Source organism: Protomyctophum parallelum, assembly GCF_964188405.1.
Source record: "Protomyctophum parallelum genome assembly, chromosome: 7".
NCBI classification, from domain to species: Eukaryota; Metazoa; Chordata; class Actinopteri; order Myctophiformes; family Myctophidae; genus Protomyctophum; species Protomyctophum parallelum.
This window is the reverse complement of record NC_139705.1, coordinates 8,683,445-8,703,006: the sequence shown is the minus strand read 5'-3', so window position 1 is coordinate 8,703,006 and position 19,562 is coordinate 8,683,445. Positions and strand designations below refer to the sequence as shown.

General features: G+C 42.0%; 1 long non-coding RNA gene across 1 annotated transcript; it reads right to left on the bottom strand.

The window, feature by feature from the left end:
• Nucleotides 1-8,074: 8,074 nt before the first annotated feature.
• LOC310861352 lies at nt 8,075-12,124 on the bottom strand. The gene is made up of 4 exons (XR_014569480.1): nt 12,025-12,124; nt 11,448-11,627; nt 10,625-10,744; nt 8,075-8,121 (listed from the first exon to the last, which is right to left on the bottom strand). It is a non-coding gene; the product is annotated as an uncharacterized lncRNA (long non-coding RNA).
• Between the last annotated feature and the right edge of the window lie 7,438 nt (nt 12,125-19,562).

Genomic DNA, 19,562 nt, shown 5'->3' with positions numbered 1-19,562 from the left:
ACAAAGAGAGACAGCTACAATGTGCTGAGAGGGTGGGGCAGGGACAGGTAGTCGCCAGTACACACAACTGGCTGCCAAATGTAGACTTATAAAACTATTTAATCTTCATTGAACACTATATGTCCCACTTGTATTCTTTGCTATCGCTCTACCATGTTGTTAATTCACATTCCTACACGCCCGAGCACACACACACACACACACACACACACACACACACACACACACACACACACCAGGTCATGGAGAGACGACTATGCTGCCAAACATCCCAGGCTCCTGTTTTGAGAGGCATATTTACTTTGATTTATACAATGAGAGAACCAGTAAAAGCCACAAGGTGTCTTATATAACTGTGTGTGTGTGTGTGTGTGTGTGAGTGTTTGATTGGTAGTCACAGTGATGGCTGCAGAGTGAATGTCTCTTTTAAGTGTGTCTGGTTCCTAAACCCAACCCAGTCAGTTTTCATTTTCAGGTTGTTTGTTGCTTGTGTGCCCTGGTTGTGAAATGCTTCTAAAAGATTTAAAGGGACAGGAGGCATGGAGAGCAGTTAACAGTTACAGGATGCAACCGGACAGGGCTCCCAGGAAAAACCTACTGTATATTGGCCAATGGCTTAAGGGCATGTTATACTTTGATGAACGCAGTACAGAACACTGTAAATCTGGTCTACAAAGTTTGTATCAGCTATTTTCAATGTGCCACACGCGGCACACATGTATAAATCCGGGCACAAGACCAATAGGATGGAGTTTCATCAATGGTTGATGTTCTTCAGGGAATTTACAGCTTTAGAGTAAATTCAGAACACAACCCTGTTCAAAATCTCAGCAGTCAATTATAAATTGTTACATAACAATAATAAATGTGCATTAGCTGGTCCAGCAGTTGTCAACACCTCATGTGACATGCACAAATACTCAAAAGCTGTTGCATAAAATGAATACTGTATAACAATCAGAATACAGGCATAGTTGGAATATACTTGAATCGAGGGCTACAGTTTGTAGTCCCAAAACACATCATTCTGGAGTTCACAATGGGTTCCCTCACCAGATTTTCACGGCTTTTCGATTTACGCAGAACATATTCTTTTATGATTGATCCAAGACCAAGAGAGAGTTTCATGTCTTGTTATGATAATATCACAGCTGAATTAAGAAGCTGTAAACTTCTAAATTGCATGCATGTGGTAAACAAAATGTGCAAAGTGTGTTGCGTCCCTTCTTTTCACCTTGGTCTGATAGGTTAGATGCTAGTTAACCATTGTTTTAATAATTATCTTGTAGACCAAAAGCATCACACACTCGTGTGAAGTGAGGGGCGCTCTTATCATCATGCATCATCATGACGTAACATGTTGATTTGCTCAGACTCAAACAGTCAGTGTATGCTGTAAATTCTCCATTTATTGTCAATGTAATTTAATGTTTGTGTTTGGACAAAATACAAACATTCAAATTAAATGTGGCGCTGCTCTGCGGCGACATGGGCATAAGGGCTACGCCTGCATGCGGGCCCTTTGTCTAAGACAAATTTCTTCCCCGGGAGACGAATAATAAAGAACCTTGAAGAACCTTGAATAGCCGATTTGCTCGTCTACATATGACATACATTCTCCATTCATTGTCAATGGCAATAAAAAACCAGGACAAAAACCAACACTCAGGGGTTCTCAACCTTTTTGGCTGGGGACCCCTGGAAATGCTTTGGCCATGTCTCGCGACCCCCGCCTTGCCCCCCTTCCCCACCACCAAGACAAACTGACTGCAAAAATAACCGTAATAATCGAGAGAATATGTCATAAATGAATACTGAAACCAGATATAATCATTAAGGAAAGTTTATGCATGCACCACGTACTATGTAAACTCTTAATTTCCATTGTCCAGCCATTCAGTTGCAAAAATAGATAAATGAGAAAATAATTTGGGGATCCCCCAAAATTATCGCGACCCATGGGTTGAGAACCCCTCTAACTGAATATAGGAGGGCCCTCAAAAAATGCGAATATCATAAGCTTTTGTTTGCTACAGAGCTTAGCTTATATTCTTAATGATCTGAGTTATATAGCTTACATCGTACACAATCTTTTGGATCACTTTATTAAGAGGGATTTGTTGGGCGATAGAAATATTGACAGCCAAGAAAACTCCATCAGAAGAACATCTGGAACACAATCGTTCACTCGCCCTCGTATATGCGCTGGTATAATGTTTTTATATTGGCCGTGTATAGAGCGTCGCAGTCCCGCCCCCTACCAGGGCCCAGGAAATTATTCTCTGTTCATTTTCCTCATAGACATTTCAAAAAGTATTTATTTAAAGACGTTTACACCGCGGACAACTCTTGTCGTGACAAATCATGACAACAAACAAAAGAAATTGGGCCGAACAAATAATTAGAAAGAAGAAAAAAACGGCAGGTTACAAAACATTTTTTGTTGTTTTTCTTCTTTGTAATTATTTGTTTGGTCCAAAATTGTCATGAGTTGTCACGACTCGAGTTGGCTTTGTCCGCGGCGTAACCGTCTTTAAATAAATACCTTTTGAAATGTCTATGGGAAAAATGCATTGGGAATCATTTCCTGTGCCTGGCGTCGTCATGAAAGGGGGTGGGACTGCGACGCTCTATACAGCATGTTTTCATGTGTGCCTTCCCTCACTTCTAAAAATATCACTAGTCAAATTAACTACACATCGTAAAACCACTGCCCAGAGCCCTGTACATGTAAATGGACGTGTCTGACGCATCAGCTTGCATTTCAGATACATATGATGCTGTTCTGACCGTAGCTTAACCGGCTCATTATTGACAAATTGACAATTCATAAGAAATGAGCCTCCAGCCTCAAACAGTGAGGTGAAGGGAGTTCCACCCATTGCATTGAGTCTGCAATGCTGTGTGTGTGTGTGTGTGTGTGTGTGTGTTAAGCCTGGGCGTTATGGACAAAATCAAATAATAGTATACATTTTCTTTTAAAAAATTTAACAGTTGGTAAAAAATAGCAAGTTCCAAATGTTAAGTTCATGATCCGGCACACGTTGGGAGCTTGTAGATCTTCTATTCTCACTATGTTTGACAATTTTAGAAAAAAATAAATTATATTAAATAAGGCTTAATTGATGAAAACCAAGAAAAGACGCCATATGTCACTTTCATGATATCAAAAATCACAGAAGATACCCAGTTTCATATCACAATATTAATATAATGTTGATATTGCCCACCCCTAGTGTGTGCGCAAGAAATAGTCGTGTATAATTTATTCTCCTTTATATGATGGTGTCGCATGCCTAAAATAGCAGATCTACACAACACATTGCGATAAATCAGGCTTTAGAGGAAAGAGGTATAGTGAGAGACGGTTGCAGTGGCAGCTGCATTGCAGACCAGTGACAGACAGACATTCTGGCATTATCTCAGAATGTGGCACCTTTTGGATGCTAGAGCATACATTTGCCTATAATGTGCTTATTATGCTCTGTGGTGTGATGTGATGAAATACATATTAACTTGCCTTGCTTTAATGTTCTGATCGGCTGCCCTGAACACAGACTGGTCTGAGACGGGGCTAGAGAGGCTTGCTACGTAATGTAAAAGGCTCTGAGTGAGAAGCCTTCTCACAATGATTCTCCCAACAGGAAGGCCTGCGTCAGCAGGAAGCAAAGACAACGATATGAACACCAACAAAGAGTAGTCTACATGACGCACGCACACGCACACGCACGCACACACACACACACACACACACACACACACACACACACACACACACACACACACACACACACACGTATATATATATGCTGGACAAAAGCAAAACTATTATACATTTTAACAATTAAAATAAACATCCACAGGTATATTAATGTCCTGTTTCTCATCGGCATAAGACTTTGTCCCTACAATCTTAGCACGAGAGCAATTATACTTCCTAACCAATCAAACGATGCACTTGTTTCCGTTTAGCCAATAAAAAACCTCCGCAACCGGTGCTTGCAGAGGTAGAGGAACTCCTCCCATCCAATGAGAGGCCGGCTTTTGGCACAGAGGCCTGTGATGCAGTAGCTTTAGGAAGTCCAGGCATGCACATGTGAATTGGAGAACTGCCAATGCACAGTCACCAAGACAGCAAGGTAAACAACTTCTCTCTGTCTCCCTCTTTTCAATCTGTATGTCTCCGATCCCGAGCTATGACATTTTCCCCCTTTTCACCAAGAAAGACAGAGAGAGCGACAGCGAGAGAGTGGGGGGGGGGGGGGGGGGGGGGGGGGAGGGGAGGGCTACAAAGGCTGTGTACTAGAATAAATCCAGCCCCAGAGATGACTGCGTCACCTCCTCTGTGTCTAACTACGCAGAAACAATTGTGTCCTGACTCTCAGAAGGGTTTCGCCGAATCCCGGCAGCCTCCCAGAGGGACAAAACGGATCACATGACCAAACTGCCACCAGCCACAGGCTCAGAGCAGGTCTGTTGTGTGATAACGACACACAGCCTGGACTCCTGCCAGCCTCTGCCTTCCATCCTCCCTCTGTCCTTTCCAACTCCGTCAAGAGTTAACCACAACAAGTAGCACAGACATCAACAGTCGTATAAAATTATACCGTGTGTGAATTCTGTATGTCACAGCTACAGTGGGCGGTGAAATGCCACCCTCTATTGTTGAAAGTAATGAAAATAAAATGCCATTTCTTATTATTACCATTACAATGCTGTATTTACCTGGTCGCATCTATATGAATCATGCGCAATGTAGTTTCAGAACTGGTCAGACGGCACCTAATGCGAGATCACACTGCATGTACTTCAAAACACGTAATCATCTGTGTCAGTCAAAGTGATGGTGGCAAAGCTGCAATATTTGATTACCGCAATAATTCTCAGCAAAACATTCGGGGGAGTGCGCTTTGCCCCGATAATAAGAACCGTCCAGAATATTTTCTCGTTAACCCTTTTGCTGCCTCTCAGCCAACCAGACACAAACCTTACCATTCCATCAAAAACAACCAGACTCGGACCCAGAGAAACTGTGTACCATCTTCAGCATCCATGTTGAAACTCCCGATACCAGCCCACAGGAACTACACAGTGCTCACACACATACGGCGTGCACTGTTGCGACAGGCAAAGCAGATGAAAACTACCGAAGACGAAGGGGAGGAGGAACCCGAGGTTGTCCGAAACCACTGTGTCCACTCTCAGGTGGAAAATCCGATGACTCTGAGCTCCTGTTATCTTAGCCACACTGCCCCCCCCCCACCCCCCACATGTGAAAAAGTGACGTAGCAACTAATCCAAAACCTCTCTTATTCTTGCTCTCTGACTTGCTCTCCTTACCTCCTTCTATCTATCCTCTCCTCTCTCTCTCTCTCTCTCTCTCTCCCTGCCTGCCTCTCAAACACAAGCGCACACTATTTTTATCTCGTTGCAACAGCGGAATTGCTCTCTTAAGACTTCTTGAGGTGAACTGACACGCACAACAAAACAGATAATACGGTACACACAGAACACACATTAACGCTCGCACCTTACAATCCACACTACAAGCCCCACTACACTCGGTGTGACGCAGCAGTTCTTTCTCTGTGCTTTCCTTTTTTCTTTTTTTGTGATTCACATACGCAGCAGCTTCTTGAACTAGTCAAGCAGCCACCACGCACTTGCCAGCTGCCACGCAAAGACACAAGCAGAGCTGCAGTTTAAGGGACGGCGGCTCGCATGGCTCCCTGTCGCCCATTCTGTACCGCTGCTGCATGTGTCCCCATTCCCCCCCCCTGTGGCCGGTTTTAATTGGATCTCTCTCTCTCCCTCTCTGCTATACCCGTCTCTGGTGCTCTCTACTCACCGCTCTCAGCAGCTAGAGAAACACTCTGTCTGTGTGTGAGCTGAGCCGCCTGTTTCCTCCTCGATCACCTGACGACCTACTGATTTTAAAGGCACATTGCAGACTTGTGCGTTTAGTTGCATAACCACTCGGATGGTCTTTTTTTTGTTGCTTGTTTTTTAACAATTGCCTTAACGAGGGATATGCCACAAAACTCCTGCGGTGTGCTTTAGAATAGACGTTGGGGTATGTTTTACATTTGTTTCTGATACTGACGTCATTGACGGGATTAGTTAGTCATGTTGTTTTGAGATTCGGCTAATAAGAACAGTGAACATCATCATCTTTGCATCCAGATATCTTCGTGGTGTAGACACTAAATAAATAGGGAGTGTGACGTGAATGACAGTCTGCCATGTGACCATGAACAGGCCTATCTGCTGTACTTCCTGTTTCAAGTCTAGGAGCTGTCTACAGCAGCTTTGCAAAACCTGGGGGGTTGAGTCAAATGTATTCAGTTCTTCTTATACACTTGATATACGTGTTGAAATGCTGTATTACGGTATATTATGTGTCTGTCGGGCAGAAACCTTGTAACTCCATATTTCTGTGTAAAGCCTCACTCACACTATTGAGACGGCTGTCTTGTCCGTGTCCTGTGTCTTGTCCGTGTTTAATGCATTTCAATGCATTTCCAATGGAAGTCACATGGTTTCACCAAACATTTTTGTTTGATGGCTGTGTGTGTTGTGCCCCCCTCCCCCCCATCAAACAAACATGTTTGGTGAAACCATGTGACTTCCATTGGAAATGCATTGGGGGCGGCCATTAAACACGGACAAGACACAAGACACAGACAAGACAGCCGTCTCAATAGTGTGACTGAGGCCTATAAGCACAGCTTACAGCAAGTGGGCTTTCACGCCCACTTGCTGTAGTAGTGACCTATCTTTCTCATTGGCTACCGTAGTGACAACCTATCGTCCTGATTGGCTGCCTCGTCTCTAGGCAACCAGACACTTTTTGCCTCTAGCCGACCTCTCAGCCAATGGGATAGCATTGCAGCCAGCATGCGGTGTGTGTGTGTGTGTCATGTAAAATATGACTGTAATGTTTTTGTAATTAATTCCATAGCTAATTTGTCATACTAACTACAGTGTCACACAAAAGTATCATAAATAGCTGATATACAAGAAGAGAATGTAAAAGATAAAAGGAAATATTACCTATAGTCACCTTCTTAAACTAAGTAAAAATAATTCAGGAAAAAAGAAAAAGAACAAAACGGATCCAAACGATATGATATTTCTTATCTTCATTTATAAAACGTTTATAACTATTACATAAAAATGACAGTCACTTATATAACATAAGAGGATTAAATAGAATTAAATAGGATTAAACCTGATTTAGGCCAATTTACTTACTAAACTTAAGAAAATGTCACAAAACCATGTGATTTAGGCCAAAGAAAAGCCTATTTTAGCCCTAAGTCACACTCTAAACTGAGCAGGATCACCATGATCCTTTTCAATTAGGACTTTGGTGATTTTTACCAGAGGTGGCCAGTGTCATGAGGAGGCAAAAAAAAAGAAAATCCTCAAAAGATGACATAGGCAGCCTGGGCCGTGGCTCAGCGGTCCAGGCACTTTGGCCGGTAGCCCAAGTCTGGCAGTGTGCCGCAGGTTTGACTCCCGATCGTGACGGCCTTCACTGCATGTCACCCCCCAACTCTCTCCCCATTTCCTGTCAGCCTACTGTCTGTCCCTCTATAAAAAATATAAAAGAAAGCCACAAAAAAAACATAAAAAAAATGTATGTAGGCTATTAGTTTAAGAAGGTGACACTAATATAACCACTCCTCCTACCCTATACACATGACCGGTGTCCTCCAGGGGTCTGTACTATAGTATGTGCCCCATTTTTCCCTCTAGTCTTCTATAGTAGACCATATCTCGTCGTTGAAAATAGCTGACCTATAAGCTCACAAAGTGTCACAGGCAGCTACAGGTTGTGAGCTTGTGGATTTGTTATTTTCACCAAATATTCGCTCCAGAATATGTACTGTATGGTTCACGTGGTTAAAGTATACTCGGCAGTGTTTTACATCTTAACAAAGTTCCACAGTAGCAGTATCTTTAAATGGACTGTGCCCTTGTCTTAACAGTCTGTTTTGGGTTTGTTAATCATTAGCAGGATTTATTTAAAGATTTGGCCCTTAGCCGCTTTATCTGATGGTTCACATACCTCGTTTGGCAACTTCTTAATTTCTTATGGAAATGAGTCATTTTGAGCTGTGGAGAGAACACAAAAGGAGAAAAAACAGCTCTGTTGAAGTACAAAACGAAACATATAATGTAGTTTATTTTTTCCAACTTCCAGTGGTACAGTAACCATCACAGCTGAGACTCCAGATGATATAAAAACATCAAACAGTGCTCTGTTGGTGAAAGCCAAGAGGAAAGGTAGAGGACTGTAACCCTACTGAACCTCCTCTGGACCTGAGCCTAACGATAAAAACAAGGAAGTGGCTGAGTCATATACTTTTTGAGACTCAGTCTGCATGGTCTCATGTGGGGATACTTATAGATACTTATAGCCACTTTGAACCTGGCTTAACTATATATTTTTAAGATATTTATTATGTGGCTTTTGCCTTCATTTTATTTTTTATAGAGTGATTGGTATACAGTAGCCTGACAGGAAATGGGGGAGAGAGATGGGGGGGGGTGACACGCAGTGGACGGCGTCGGGATCGGGAGTCGAACCCGCGGCACACTGCCAGACTGGATTACCAGCCAAGGTGGCTTTACTATTTTTATGTCATTTTAGGCATACATGTAAAAAAAGAAATGACTTACAAAAAAATCTTTAAAAAAAATGATGACAATAACAAATCTATAAGAAAACTCACAACATGTCATACAACAAAGTATATAGGTGGTTAAGTTCTACAGTATATGGATAACATACCGTAACTGTGCACTAGTCTGGGGAATAGTGGATCGTGGTTGAGGGCCTTGAAATCCATGTCTAATTTTGGCTGTTGCAGCACAGTGAATATTAGCACTGCGTACTGTACAGGACAGTACCAGCATCCAGCAGGTCCAATGGGAAGAACAAGCTCTGTTCTTTCCCTGTTATAAGCTCCCCTATTCTCAGCGAGACTGGTTATTAGGTCTGTCTGCAGTTCTGACGCACAAAGTCCCCTTTATGTGCTGAGCTAAAACAAGACCTTATTTGTCTCAGCCAACAGTGTAAACAAAGATGATTTATGTTTGTTTCTGTTCATTTCCATGATTATTTATCAAGAAGACCTGCACACAGAAATCTGCATTCAGCAAATGCCTCCATAAGCTAAATATTTAGCAGCCTTTAAGCACTGGATTTAACCTATTTTCTTGGTTTAAAATGTTCTGCTAACTTTGCAATTGCTGACTACGACGACTCAATATTGGGCTACAGCCAGATACTATTATATGATACTTTGTTGTGCCTTGTATTACCTTGCATTGTGACAATAGTTGTTTAAAAGCTTTGTCTACACCCACTGTCAAAGCAGATACATTATACCACCCTTACGGTTCCATTTGTACACTCTCAGGGGTTAAATGAACACTTGAGATTTTACTGTATAAGAGAGTATTAGCAATTCTATACAGTACTGTGAAATGTAAGGGATCTATCTGAGAGATCAAAGCATGATCACTCTGAGAAGACTCGTACATGCCGGGATTATTGATCAGGTTATTGATCTGCTGTTTTAGACACAAACAGTTGAGTGTGGCCTATAGTATCCACTCCTCTTGAGTAGACACTCAGTCTAGGTACCAGCACAGGATAGATACTGTTACGTTTTGGAAGTGTGTATAGAAACGTAACAGATTAACGAAACAGCAATAAAGAAAATATGTACTTTGCAGTGCACACAAATATTAACTTTTATAACTTAAATATAAGCTACAGCACACTGTATAATAAATTAATAATGCAGATTAGACTCATTAGACTCATGCAGCAAATAAGGTAGAAATTCAATATGTCTGTAACAGTAAATACTAAATACTGTCACATACTGTAGTAACATTCCAAACCACCCATTATTCCCATTTAAGCACTTCTGAATATAAAACCACTCAAAGCTACATGTGACTTTAAACCCATTTAGGCCTGACGTCGAAATAAAAAAAATGTTCGCTCTGAAAGAATATATATTCAAAGATTTGTGCCGCATTTTTACGATTTTTCAAAAATAGCAGACCTACAAGTTCATAGCGCGGCACTCGGTGGCGCACTATGAGCTTGAAGATCTCTGCTATTTTTCAATAGCTAAAGTATAACATAATGCTTAGTTAAAACACCAAAAGGGTTTTTCTTTTGACTGACAATGATACATGAATTGTGGTGCTTCCTATCCTGTCTGCTATTTGTATTCTTCATTGACAGGACTTTGTGTTAATTTTAGCCACATCATCTCACAGCTGTGCCTGTTCCCCTTCCTAAATCTTAATCTCTCCCAGGGAAGGTGCCCAGGCAGTTCCCTTGATGTTGTTGAAATGCGTAGCCCACAAAAGCACAAACACGTGTTGTAATGCCAGCTCTTTTGCTGACAAATTGCATACAAAACACTATTAATGTGTAGGTTTCGTCCACATATTAATATACTTTGCACGTTGTGTAGTGTGCGTTGTGCACCAAAAATTGTTTGATCTACAAGCTTCCAAAAGCTTATTTTGAGCCTGTCGGCTATTTTCAGTGTGCAACATTGATGTGCAATTCATACAAAAATAGGCTTACCTGTAAAAAGACGTTTTACAAATCAACAACTGAGTGCTGAATTGAGACACCATGTTTGTGTTTTATTAGGACTTCTGGAACTTGTTGTTTACATCAGGTGATCGCAATACCTAATTTTATCTGTAAAAGAGAAAGTAATCAATTGTTTAGCAGAAGGTAATCACAAAGTTACAAATCAAAAATGCCTAAATTGTAAATTGAATCACAAAGTTACAAATTGAATTAACCCATTCTGAACGGGCACCCATTTTGGTGTCAGCATCATGTTATGCTTTAGCTATTGCAAAATAGCAGATCTACAAGCTCATATCGCGCCACCGAGTGGCGCGATACGAGCTTGTAGGTCAGCTATTTTTGAAAAATCGAAGAGCGACTGACATTTCTAGAATCTGATCTCAGGTCAGAATGGGTTAATCAGACCAGTGTGTGTCCAGTGGAAACCTCGTATGAATCTGATCTCAGGTCAGAATGGGTTAAGTGTTTTGTTGTTTCCACCATAATTATGATACTATATTTTTGATAGGAGTAAACATAATATTCACATTTCCTTTGTCTAATAATAATAATAATACATTTTATTTATAAGGCGCCTTTCAGGGCACTCAAGGTCGCACAGGTTGAAACAGTTTATACAAACATAACTAAGGTACAGCTTGCAGCAGAAGACAACAGTCTCTCAGTCTCTCAGGAAATCAGCTCCTTATCCCAGTCATGGAGGTTTGGGAACTTTGCCGGTAGTACAATTCTGTTTCATTACAGTGTCATTATCTTCACTTTATATATATTTTGTAATATTACAATTATTCTTTCCAAGAATACTCACTTGAGTCTTTCTAACGACACTGAATTAAATTATCAGGATCTGAAGCCGCTGAATTGCGCCATCTCGTGTTGAGTGGGAGTACCGGTTTGGAGGGTTTGTTTACACGAGTAATAAAAAGTGCGCATCACATAGAAACCTCTGGATTGACGGAGCTGAGTCGAGGACATGACACAGCAGGCTCTACAAGAGAGAACTAGTACAAGTTATTCACATAACTCAAACGTAATAACACAGCTTTTTGTATAAGCCAACAACAAGAGAGAATAACAATCATCACATAATATCAAGTTCATGAACGACTAGAACAGGAAAGTTTAATAGTACATGTAGCTATAGGCCTACAATTCATTTCACATGGGCATATAATATTATGCTACCTAGACTAGTATTAGCTTATTAGTATTTTGACGTTTAGCATATTGTTGAGAATAACAAGCCCAACCGTCACAAATTATAGGCTAACATATTATGGAAAACAAAGTGTATTGTTTCAACTATTCACAAATACATTAAATACACAATTTAACATGTGATAATGGTGGGGACCGGATTCAGCACTACTGTACTAATTACTCACACAGGGTCAAATTGAACTGCGCAACATCTTCATGAGCGACACATTCTTTGTGCGCCACGCAGCAGCATCACTCTCCTCTCCATCCCTTCATGGCCCATGCTCTTCTCCCAGTCCTGATACACACAGCCTCCGTCTCTGTGGTACATTAGCTTGAATTATAGTATTGTTTAATAAAGAAAAGTTATAGCCTACCAAATCAAATCAGTTTAATTGTCGCCATTTAGACAAGAGGGGAACCATTTTAATGATATAGCCCTACCCATACACTGACAACATCATGGCAACATCATACAGAGCGATTTGAGGATCGTTTAGGACGGTGGTTAATATAAAGGAAATCAACTTGAGTTTCATCAGGCCAGCCAACGGTTTTCCATGGTGATGAAGTGTGCCCATGCAATGATTTGAACAGAATAGATCCTCATCCTCTCGTAGAATGGAGATTTGAGAGGACTTACCTGCGTCTCTCTAGTGAATCCATGATCCATTGCTGCTGCACCAAACCAACCCCGCCATAATGTATGTGTATAGCATCGTTCTGTGGTGGTGGTCCTGCTGGTCCCCCTTGGGTGATTTAATTCAGGACGTCTCCCTGCCTGTGGGATCCATCGACATTTTCGCATGTCCACACCATAGCCCCACCCACACTCACACACCCCCGTTCTTTGATTGGTCGTTGTTGCTAAAACGTTCACGTGCGTCGACAGAGTCACGTGCTTTTGACGCATGTTTACAAACAGATGCAGCGCCCCTAGCGAGCAGATACAATTATGTTTGTGTCGAATCTGCAGGAACACACACGCACGCTCACACGCACACACGAGTTGCTGTTGTTGTGCATGTGTGTGTGTGTGTGTGCGTGTGTGTGTGCGTGTGCGTGTGTGTGTGTGTGTGTGTGTGTGTGCGTGCGTGCGTCACGGTGTGTTTGTGTGCGTGGCCTACATACTGTGTATTGAATATGTTATGAATGAATATGAATATCTTCTGCAAATATGTTGTTGTAATACTTCTAATGTTGTAACTTCTAATAGTTCTATACTTCTATTATAGAACTATTAGAAGTTCGCATCCGGTGGAAGCCGGAATTGCGCTCAATGTAAACGGGAAGTAAACGGAAGTAGGCTTTCGGGCACAAACGGGATTAAAACACTATGATTAAAACACGTCTTTATTGAAAACTACGGACTAATACATTGCGCAAGCATCACGTAGGCATCTCTAACACTTGGCGCATCATTCAGGGTAAGCACCTCATATTTTGCTTTTGTTCGGACGGGGCTCTAATGGGTAGCCTACCAATTGAAAATCTCTAACTCCAAAAATACAACTACGAGAGTCTAAATCCTAGGTTGTCTGCAAAAAGTTCGATTGTTCTAATTTCTCATGCATTCTGCTGATACACTGAGCATGCGTAGAAACATGTTAAACTTTGCCCCTGAAATGTCATTAGGTAGTAGCCACAGCAGGGGGCGTCCTAACCCAAGCATATTATTACAAACGACCCATCAGTTGAACTGTGTTTTTGGTTCCTCGTCATAATATACGTTTCGCTGAAGTCTCATCTTCTCTTCAGATACATTTAGAGCTATCTATGGACAGTTTTAGCTCTGGTCCACAGCTCTAATGCTGGCATTAGAGGACCAGAGTTAGGACAGTTACAACTTGACTCCATTCTATGATGCTAAACTCAAATTAATTTGAGTTTGCTGCACTTTAAGTGAGTGCAGCAAACAAGCGATACAGTAGCATCAAAGTTGCTTACAGACTGTTTCCTACAGCCGGACATGACACAGAGGCCTGGTGCTAGCTTTATGTGTAGGCTCAGAACATTGTGCTCTGTGACATGATACATTCTCTGCATATTTGTTCTCTTGCTGTAAAGCACTTTATAACATGGTTTTGAAGAAGTGATACAAGATGTTGTTGTCATAAACCAATGTAACATTCTGTCATGCATTAATACATAGTGGAAATACAGGACCTTGTTGTGTGTGCTCTGAATGACTAACGGGAGGGGCGGAGGGGGGGGGGGACGGGGACAGGACATCACATTTTATGCATAAAATTGATTAGACATGGAATCCTGGGTCACAAGGCTGTTTTGTGAGAAGTTAGTTATGTGCCGAGGGCTAGACTTTGGCGGGCCTGGCCGATGGGACATGGACCGGGTGGGTGTGTCCGGGCACTCCCTCATGAGTGCACATCAGTCACTGGGGCCCCATATTTTTTGCCTTATGAATGGCCCCTCCCTTAATGTGGATCTCATCATTGCATCAGAGGAGCACATTCCTGCTGGGTTGTCCCATGATGCATGTTGTTTTGATAGAATGAACAGTTGCTGTTTTTATGGATCGTGACTTAGTAATTAAATATAGTGTACTTTTTTCATAAAAAAATATGCCATAATCAAAAGATTTGTTTTAAAAGGGAAAAAAAGCAAATATTTTCAAAATACTTTGAATTTGAAAAAAATAAAAACAAAAGTTATAACATTTAAAGGACCGCTTTTCTTCATAGCTGATCTACAAGCTCATAGCGAGCTTGTAGATCACACTGCGACTGGATTACCAGTCGGGTGCCCAGACGGTTACGCCACCGCCTGGGCCTATCCTCACTAATGTTCATGATAAAATACCACCATCTTTTGAGTGGTGCAACCACTACCTTACGGAGCTATGTGGGTGGGTGGGTGGGTGCGTCTGAGCACGAAAACAACATTGGTTGTTTTTCACCACCTGTGCTAAACCTAACGCACACACACAAACACACACGCACATATTAACTGTAATATGGTGATTTTGAGTGTGCCAGTACAGCACAGTACAGTAGAGGGTACAGTAGACAGACCCCCACACGGTAACTCTCATTTCTCAACCGTTTCAGATGCGGGGTGGCTCGCCGGAATCGGGCTGGCACCCTGGGTCTGGAATTTCCGCCCCACTTACTAGTTTGGGTACAAAAATTCTCTTCTGGGTCTCAGGCTCCATTTGGTTACATTTTGAACATGCAGTTACATTCCACCAAAGTGAAGACGAAGAGGTGAAAGATGTGACGCTTGCCCTCTGCCAGTCGTAGAAACACAAGAAACACAAAGATGGTTCATGTTTGCTTTAAGTGGGGCTCTAGCATGGTTAGAGTTGTGTCAATAACCCAGTATTACATTGTGAAGGAGCGTGGAAGTGTGGTGTTGAGTCTGGTGTTCCGCGTAACTTTGTAGGGCAACCATAGCCGAGTGGGTAGAGAGGCCAGGTTGACCCTCGGCTTGCCCAAGCTCTATCGAAAAAAATTCCCTGAGCACGACAGCAGACATGTGCCCCCTATGCGCTCATCTGAGCTATCTGAGCATCCATCTGCTATAGGCAGTAAAAGTAATTTCCCCTTCGCCCAGGGATTACTCTTCCCTAACTTGATTTAATTGGACAATGAATTTGAAAAATAATAAATTATTAAAAACTCACACACCAGCCTGTAACTTGGTTTGTCCTTGGTCTGACCATCTTGCTGAGAAGTGGGCTTGCTTTGTGTGAGTCTTATGACTGCTGAGCAATTTCTTTTATTGATTTACTCTACAGAACAACCAGTCAGATATTGTACATTGCAGTGCAGTATATTTTACTCTTGTTTATTGTCCTAGTCCTACACAATAGCAATGCTTATGTATAAAGCATGGCTTTCTCCTCCTTTCTCCTCCAAGGCAGCCATCCTATGCAGCAAGTTCTCCAATCATTGTGTTGGATCCAAGGATATCTCTTCAGCTTGGCCGCCAATGTTCACCCAGCCCCATTATAGCATTTTAGCAATTGGGAATATGAGTCTATTTATTGGTTGTCGTTGCCTTTATTTGTTTGACTTGGTTACTTTCTTGTACCTATTTAAAGAGATTTATAAGAAGCCGTGATACTGTACTTTTTTGTTTGAATATTTTCAGCAGACATGAGTGACAAGATTTGCATCCAAGTGTAATGTCAAGCTTGGTAAAGTGTCGTCATTGTGATTTCTCACTTTCCTCCTTTTCTGTGCTGGGGAAAAGAAAATCCATCTGGGAGAAAAGCCTGTAAGTGTCCCATGGACATAATGTATTATTTCAGTGGAGAGACCTGTTAGCAGAGGTTATCCTGTGCTGCTTTACAGAGGTCACATCGTTTGACTTGACTGTCTTGTTGAGAGCCAAGCATCCAGTCAGTGTAATAATGTGAGGAAGGAAGTTGGTAAACATTCCTGATCCACAGTGGTGGAAAATGTACTCTAAAATGTTTACTTATGTAAAAGTTTCAATTCTGCAATGTAGAGAAATACTCTGTTACTAACTTAATGTACAAGTAACAACCCTATATTTAAAGTTCTCAAATGTATAAAATATTTTGGAAACGCACCGTGTCGCATTGTGAGCTTGTAGATCGGTTATTTTCAAATGGGGGAATGTATATTGGGCTGAAGTGGTTAACGTATGCTTTGTAATAATAATAATCAAAATCTACGAAGTAACTAGTAACTAAAGTTATCAAATAAATGTAGTGGAGTAAAAAGTACAATATTTGGATCTGAGATTTAGTGGAGTAGAAGTAAATGTACTGAAAATTGGACATACTCCAGTAAAGTAAAAAATACCTCATAATTGTACTTAAGTACAGTGCTTAAGTAAATGTACTTCGTTACTTTACACCACTGCCGGTCCATAGCTTCCCCTTCCTTATAGGAAAATTCTGAATAGGACAGAAGTAATGGAAGTCATGACAGACTGCAGCAAAACATTTTGGGTTACATGAAGCAGGGTATTACTTAAAGGGCCACTTCACCCCTTTTACAACCAGATCTTATTTTAATGGTGTTTGGGAGACAAGAAACACTTTCCTGGGGTTTTTTATGTGGGTAATATGTTTTCTTTTGATATTTTAGTATTTCAAAGTGTCCATGGACTCCATGATGTCATGGACACTGGGCTCACTTACTTCCTGGACTACATTGTTGTCTCAGTAAGACAGCCCTCCCCCTATCCACAAGGAGGAGCAGTGCACCAAAGCATTATGTGAATTGTAGTCCAGGAAGGAAGTGAGCCCCGTGACGCTTAGAAATACTGAAATATCTAAAACACAAATTGCCCACATAAAAACCCCAGGAAGTTGTTTCTTGTCTCCCAAACATCATTATTAAAATAAGATCTGGTTGCAAAAGGGGTGAAGTGGCCCTTTAATGGTTAAGATATAGTGTATAGGAATGTGTTCTTCCTTCATCAGTCACACTAAAGCATAATTTATTCTCTGGCAAGCGTACAAGAAAGTATAATGTCAAATCTTCTTCTAGCTGCATGTTAAACAATTCAAATGTAGCTCTTGCCAGGAACATTTCCTAAGTTGCTCTGGTTGACGGTAGGGCTACGTCAGAAATTAGAATGTATAATCTCATACTTAACGCCAGTTTATTTCTCTGATTCAAAGTAGTTGTTTTTTGTTGGGAATTTTGGCACTGCTAATATCCACTACTCCCCACCTCAACGTCCCCCCCCCCCCCCCCCCCCCCCTTGTATTATCCCACCATCAACATGGGGGGAGACAGGGCGCGTCTTGGCGCTTGGAAGGAAAACATGACGTATCTCATGGCAGCTGAGGCTACGCCGAATTGGGGACCCCGCCCCACAGTTAAAACAACCAGCTGAGATGTGTTCATAAACTCTGACTGCCCTGGCCTCTCACACGCCGCACACGACCGACAGAGGGATGGGCGAAAGGAGGTTTAAACCTCATTTACACTTTGGCGACGACAGAGAGTGTAAATTAAGTAGGTAAATTAAGTAAGTGAGGGGTAGAGAGAGAGAAACAGTGGTCTGGGTGTGGGTCAAAGGGCGTACGGTGGTGAGGCAGTGGGTTGACATCAGGAAGCTGCATGGATGTCAAAGCTGAAGAGATGGGACAGTGGCCGATGACTCTGCTAAAGGGTGGAGCCAAGGACAGTTTGACGTTTTAAGGCTCATGGGAAGAAAAGCTGTGGAGTGGATAATTAATGGTCGATATGGGGCCCAAGCTCCACCTGGGGATATTGAGTGTCTCAACCATAGACTGTAAAAAGAAATATGGACAAAGCGTTATCCGGGTCTGATATGGACGCAAGATGAAGCCTGTCAATAAATCTTTCTAGATCCGTTTGGGCCCAGCTGGCCCATTGGTTGGCCCAGACAACAAGGCAGGACTTCCCCCCCCTTCCTCTTCGTCGGTTTTTATTTTGACTCGAGCGGGGGGGTGGTCCCGATCATAGACTGCAACGGTAGCCACGCCCCTCAGAACATAATCGACTTTATGGTCATTCTTTTAATAAATGGGACCATAATATTCCAAAAAGAATATTATGACATGAGAAATGAGACTTTAAACTATAGTGACTGGAAGCAGAAAGTATTCATGACCATGTTTATTAAGGTAATACAGTCTAGGTGAAGTTGGGCCCAAATACATGGACCTCTATGGAGCTATGGGGTTTTTTGGGCCCAATGACAGCGCCACAACAGGCCATTCTATGAACTTTCAGGAAGTCAGGATTTCCTGCTGGCTTCACACAAATCCAGCCTCACTGCCCCCCTGGTCTCAACACGTTTTTAACCCATTCTGACCGGGCACCCATTTTGGTGTTGGCATCATGTCGTGCTTTAGCTATTGAAAAATAGCAGATCTACAAGCTCATATCGCGCCACCGAGTGGCGCGATACGAGCTTGTAGGTCTGCTATTTTTTGAAAAATCGAAGAACAACTGACATTTTTAGAATCTGATCTCAGGTCAGAATGGGTTCGTCAGACCAGCGTGTGTCCAGTGGAAACCTCGTATGAATCTGATCTCAGGTCAGAATGGGTAGAGTGGGCCTACATATACCACCAGTCGGCCAACATCAGTTTGTAGCTGGCCCAAGTGGCCATATGTTTGTTCCTCTGGAATGTGCTGCCATGATATCCTCACTGTTGTGGCATATTGCAACTCTGTGATGATACAAGGGGACGAGGCTTTCATAAAGCAATGCCCTTGAGGAAACATTTCCCTTGTAGGGTGTGGAGTGTGACGGGGCGGGATAGGAATTCACATGGCGGATGATCTTGTGACGAAAGGGAGGGGTGATAATGGATAGGGAAGGATAAGTCTGTCTGTCCTCGTCTAGATAAATTACATCCAAAAATAAGTTGCAATTTGCATGGCTACTGTAGCCATCTATATGTATATTATGTTGGATAGAAAGACTAGACGGGATAGAAGACTAGATTGACATGGTTGTTTTTGTTGCTGTCAATCACTACTACTACTAGTTTTGTATAGTACTCTTCATTCAGCATTCATACTGTAGCCGTAGCGTATGCTTATGTGACACTCGGGTGGATCTAATCGTTTAGTGTAGGCTAATATTAACATTTACCAAACGAGCAAATGTCCAGTTAGTCTGTCAGTCTGTGGCCAGTAATGTTGGCAAATCGTAATACCTTATGTATGCTCCCTTGTATGATGGTGTTGCGTACTGCAAATAGCTGATCTACTGTATGGTATGCGAGTCTGCGACGCATTGT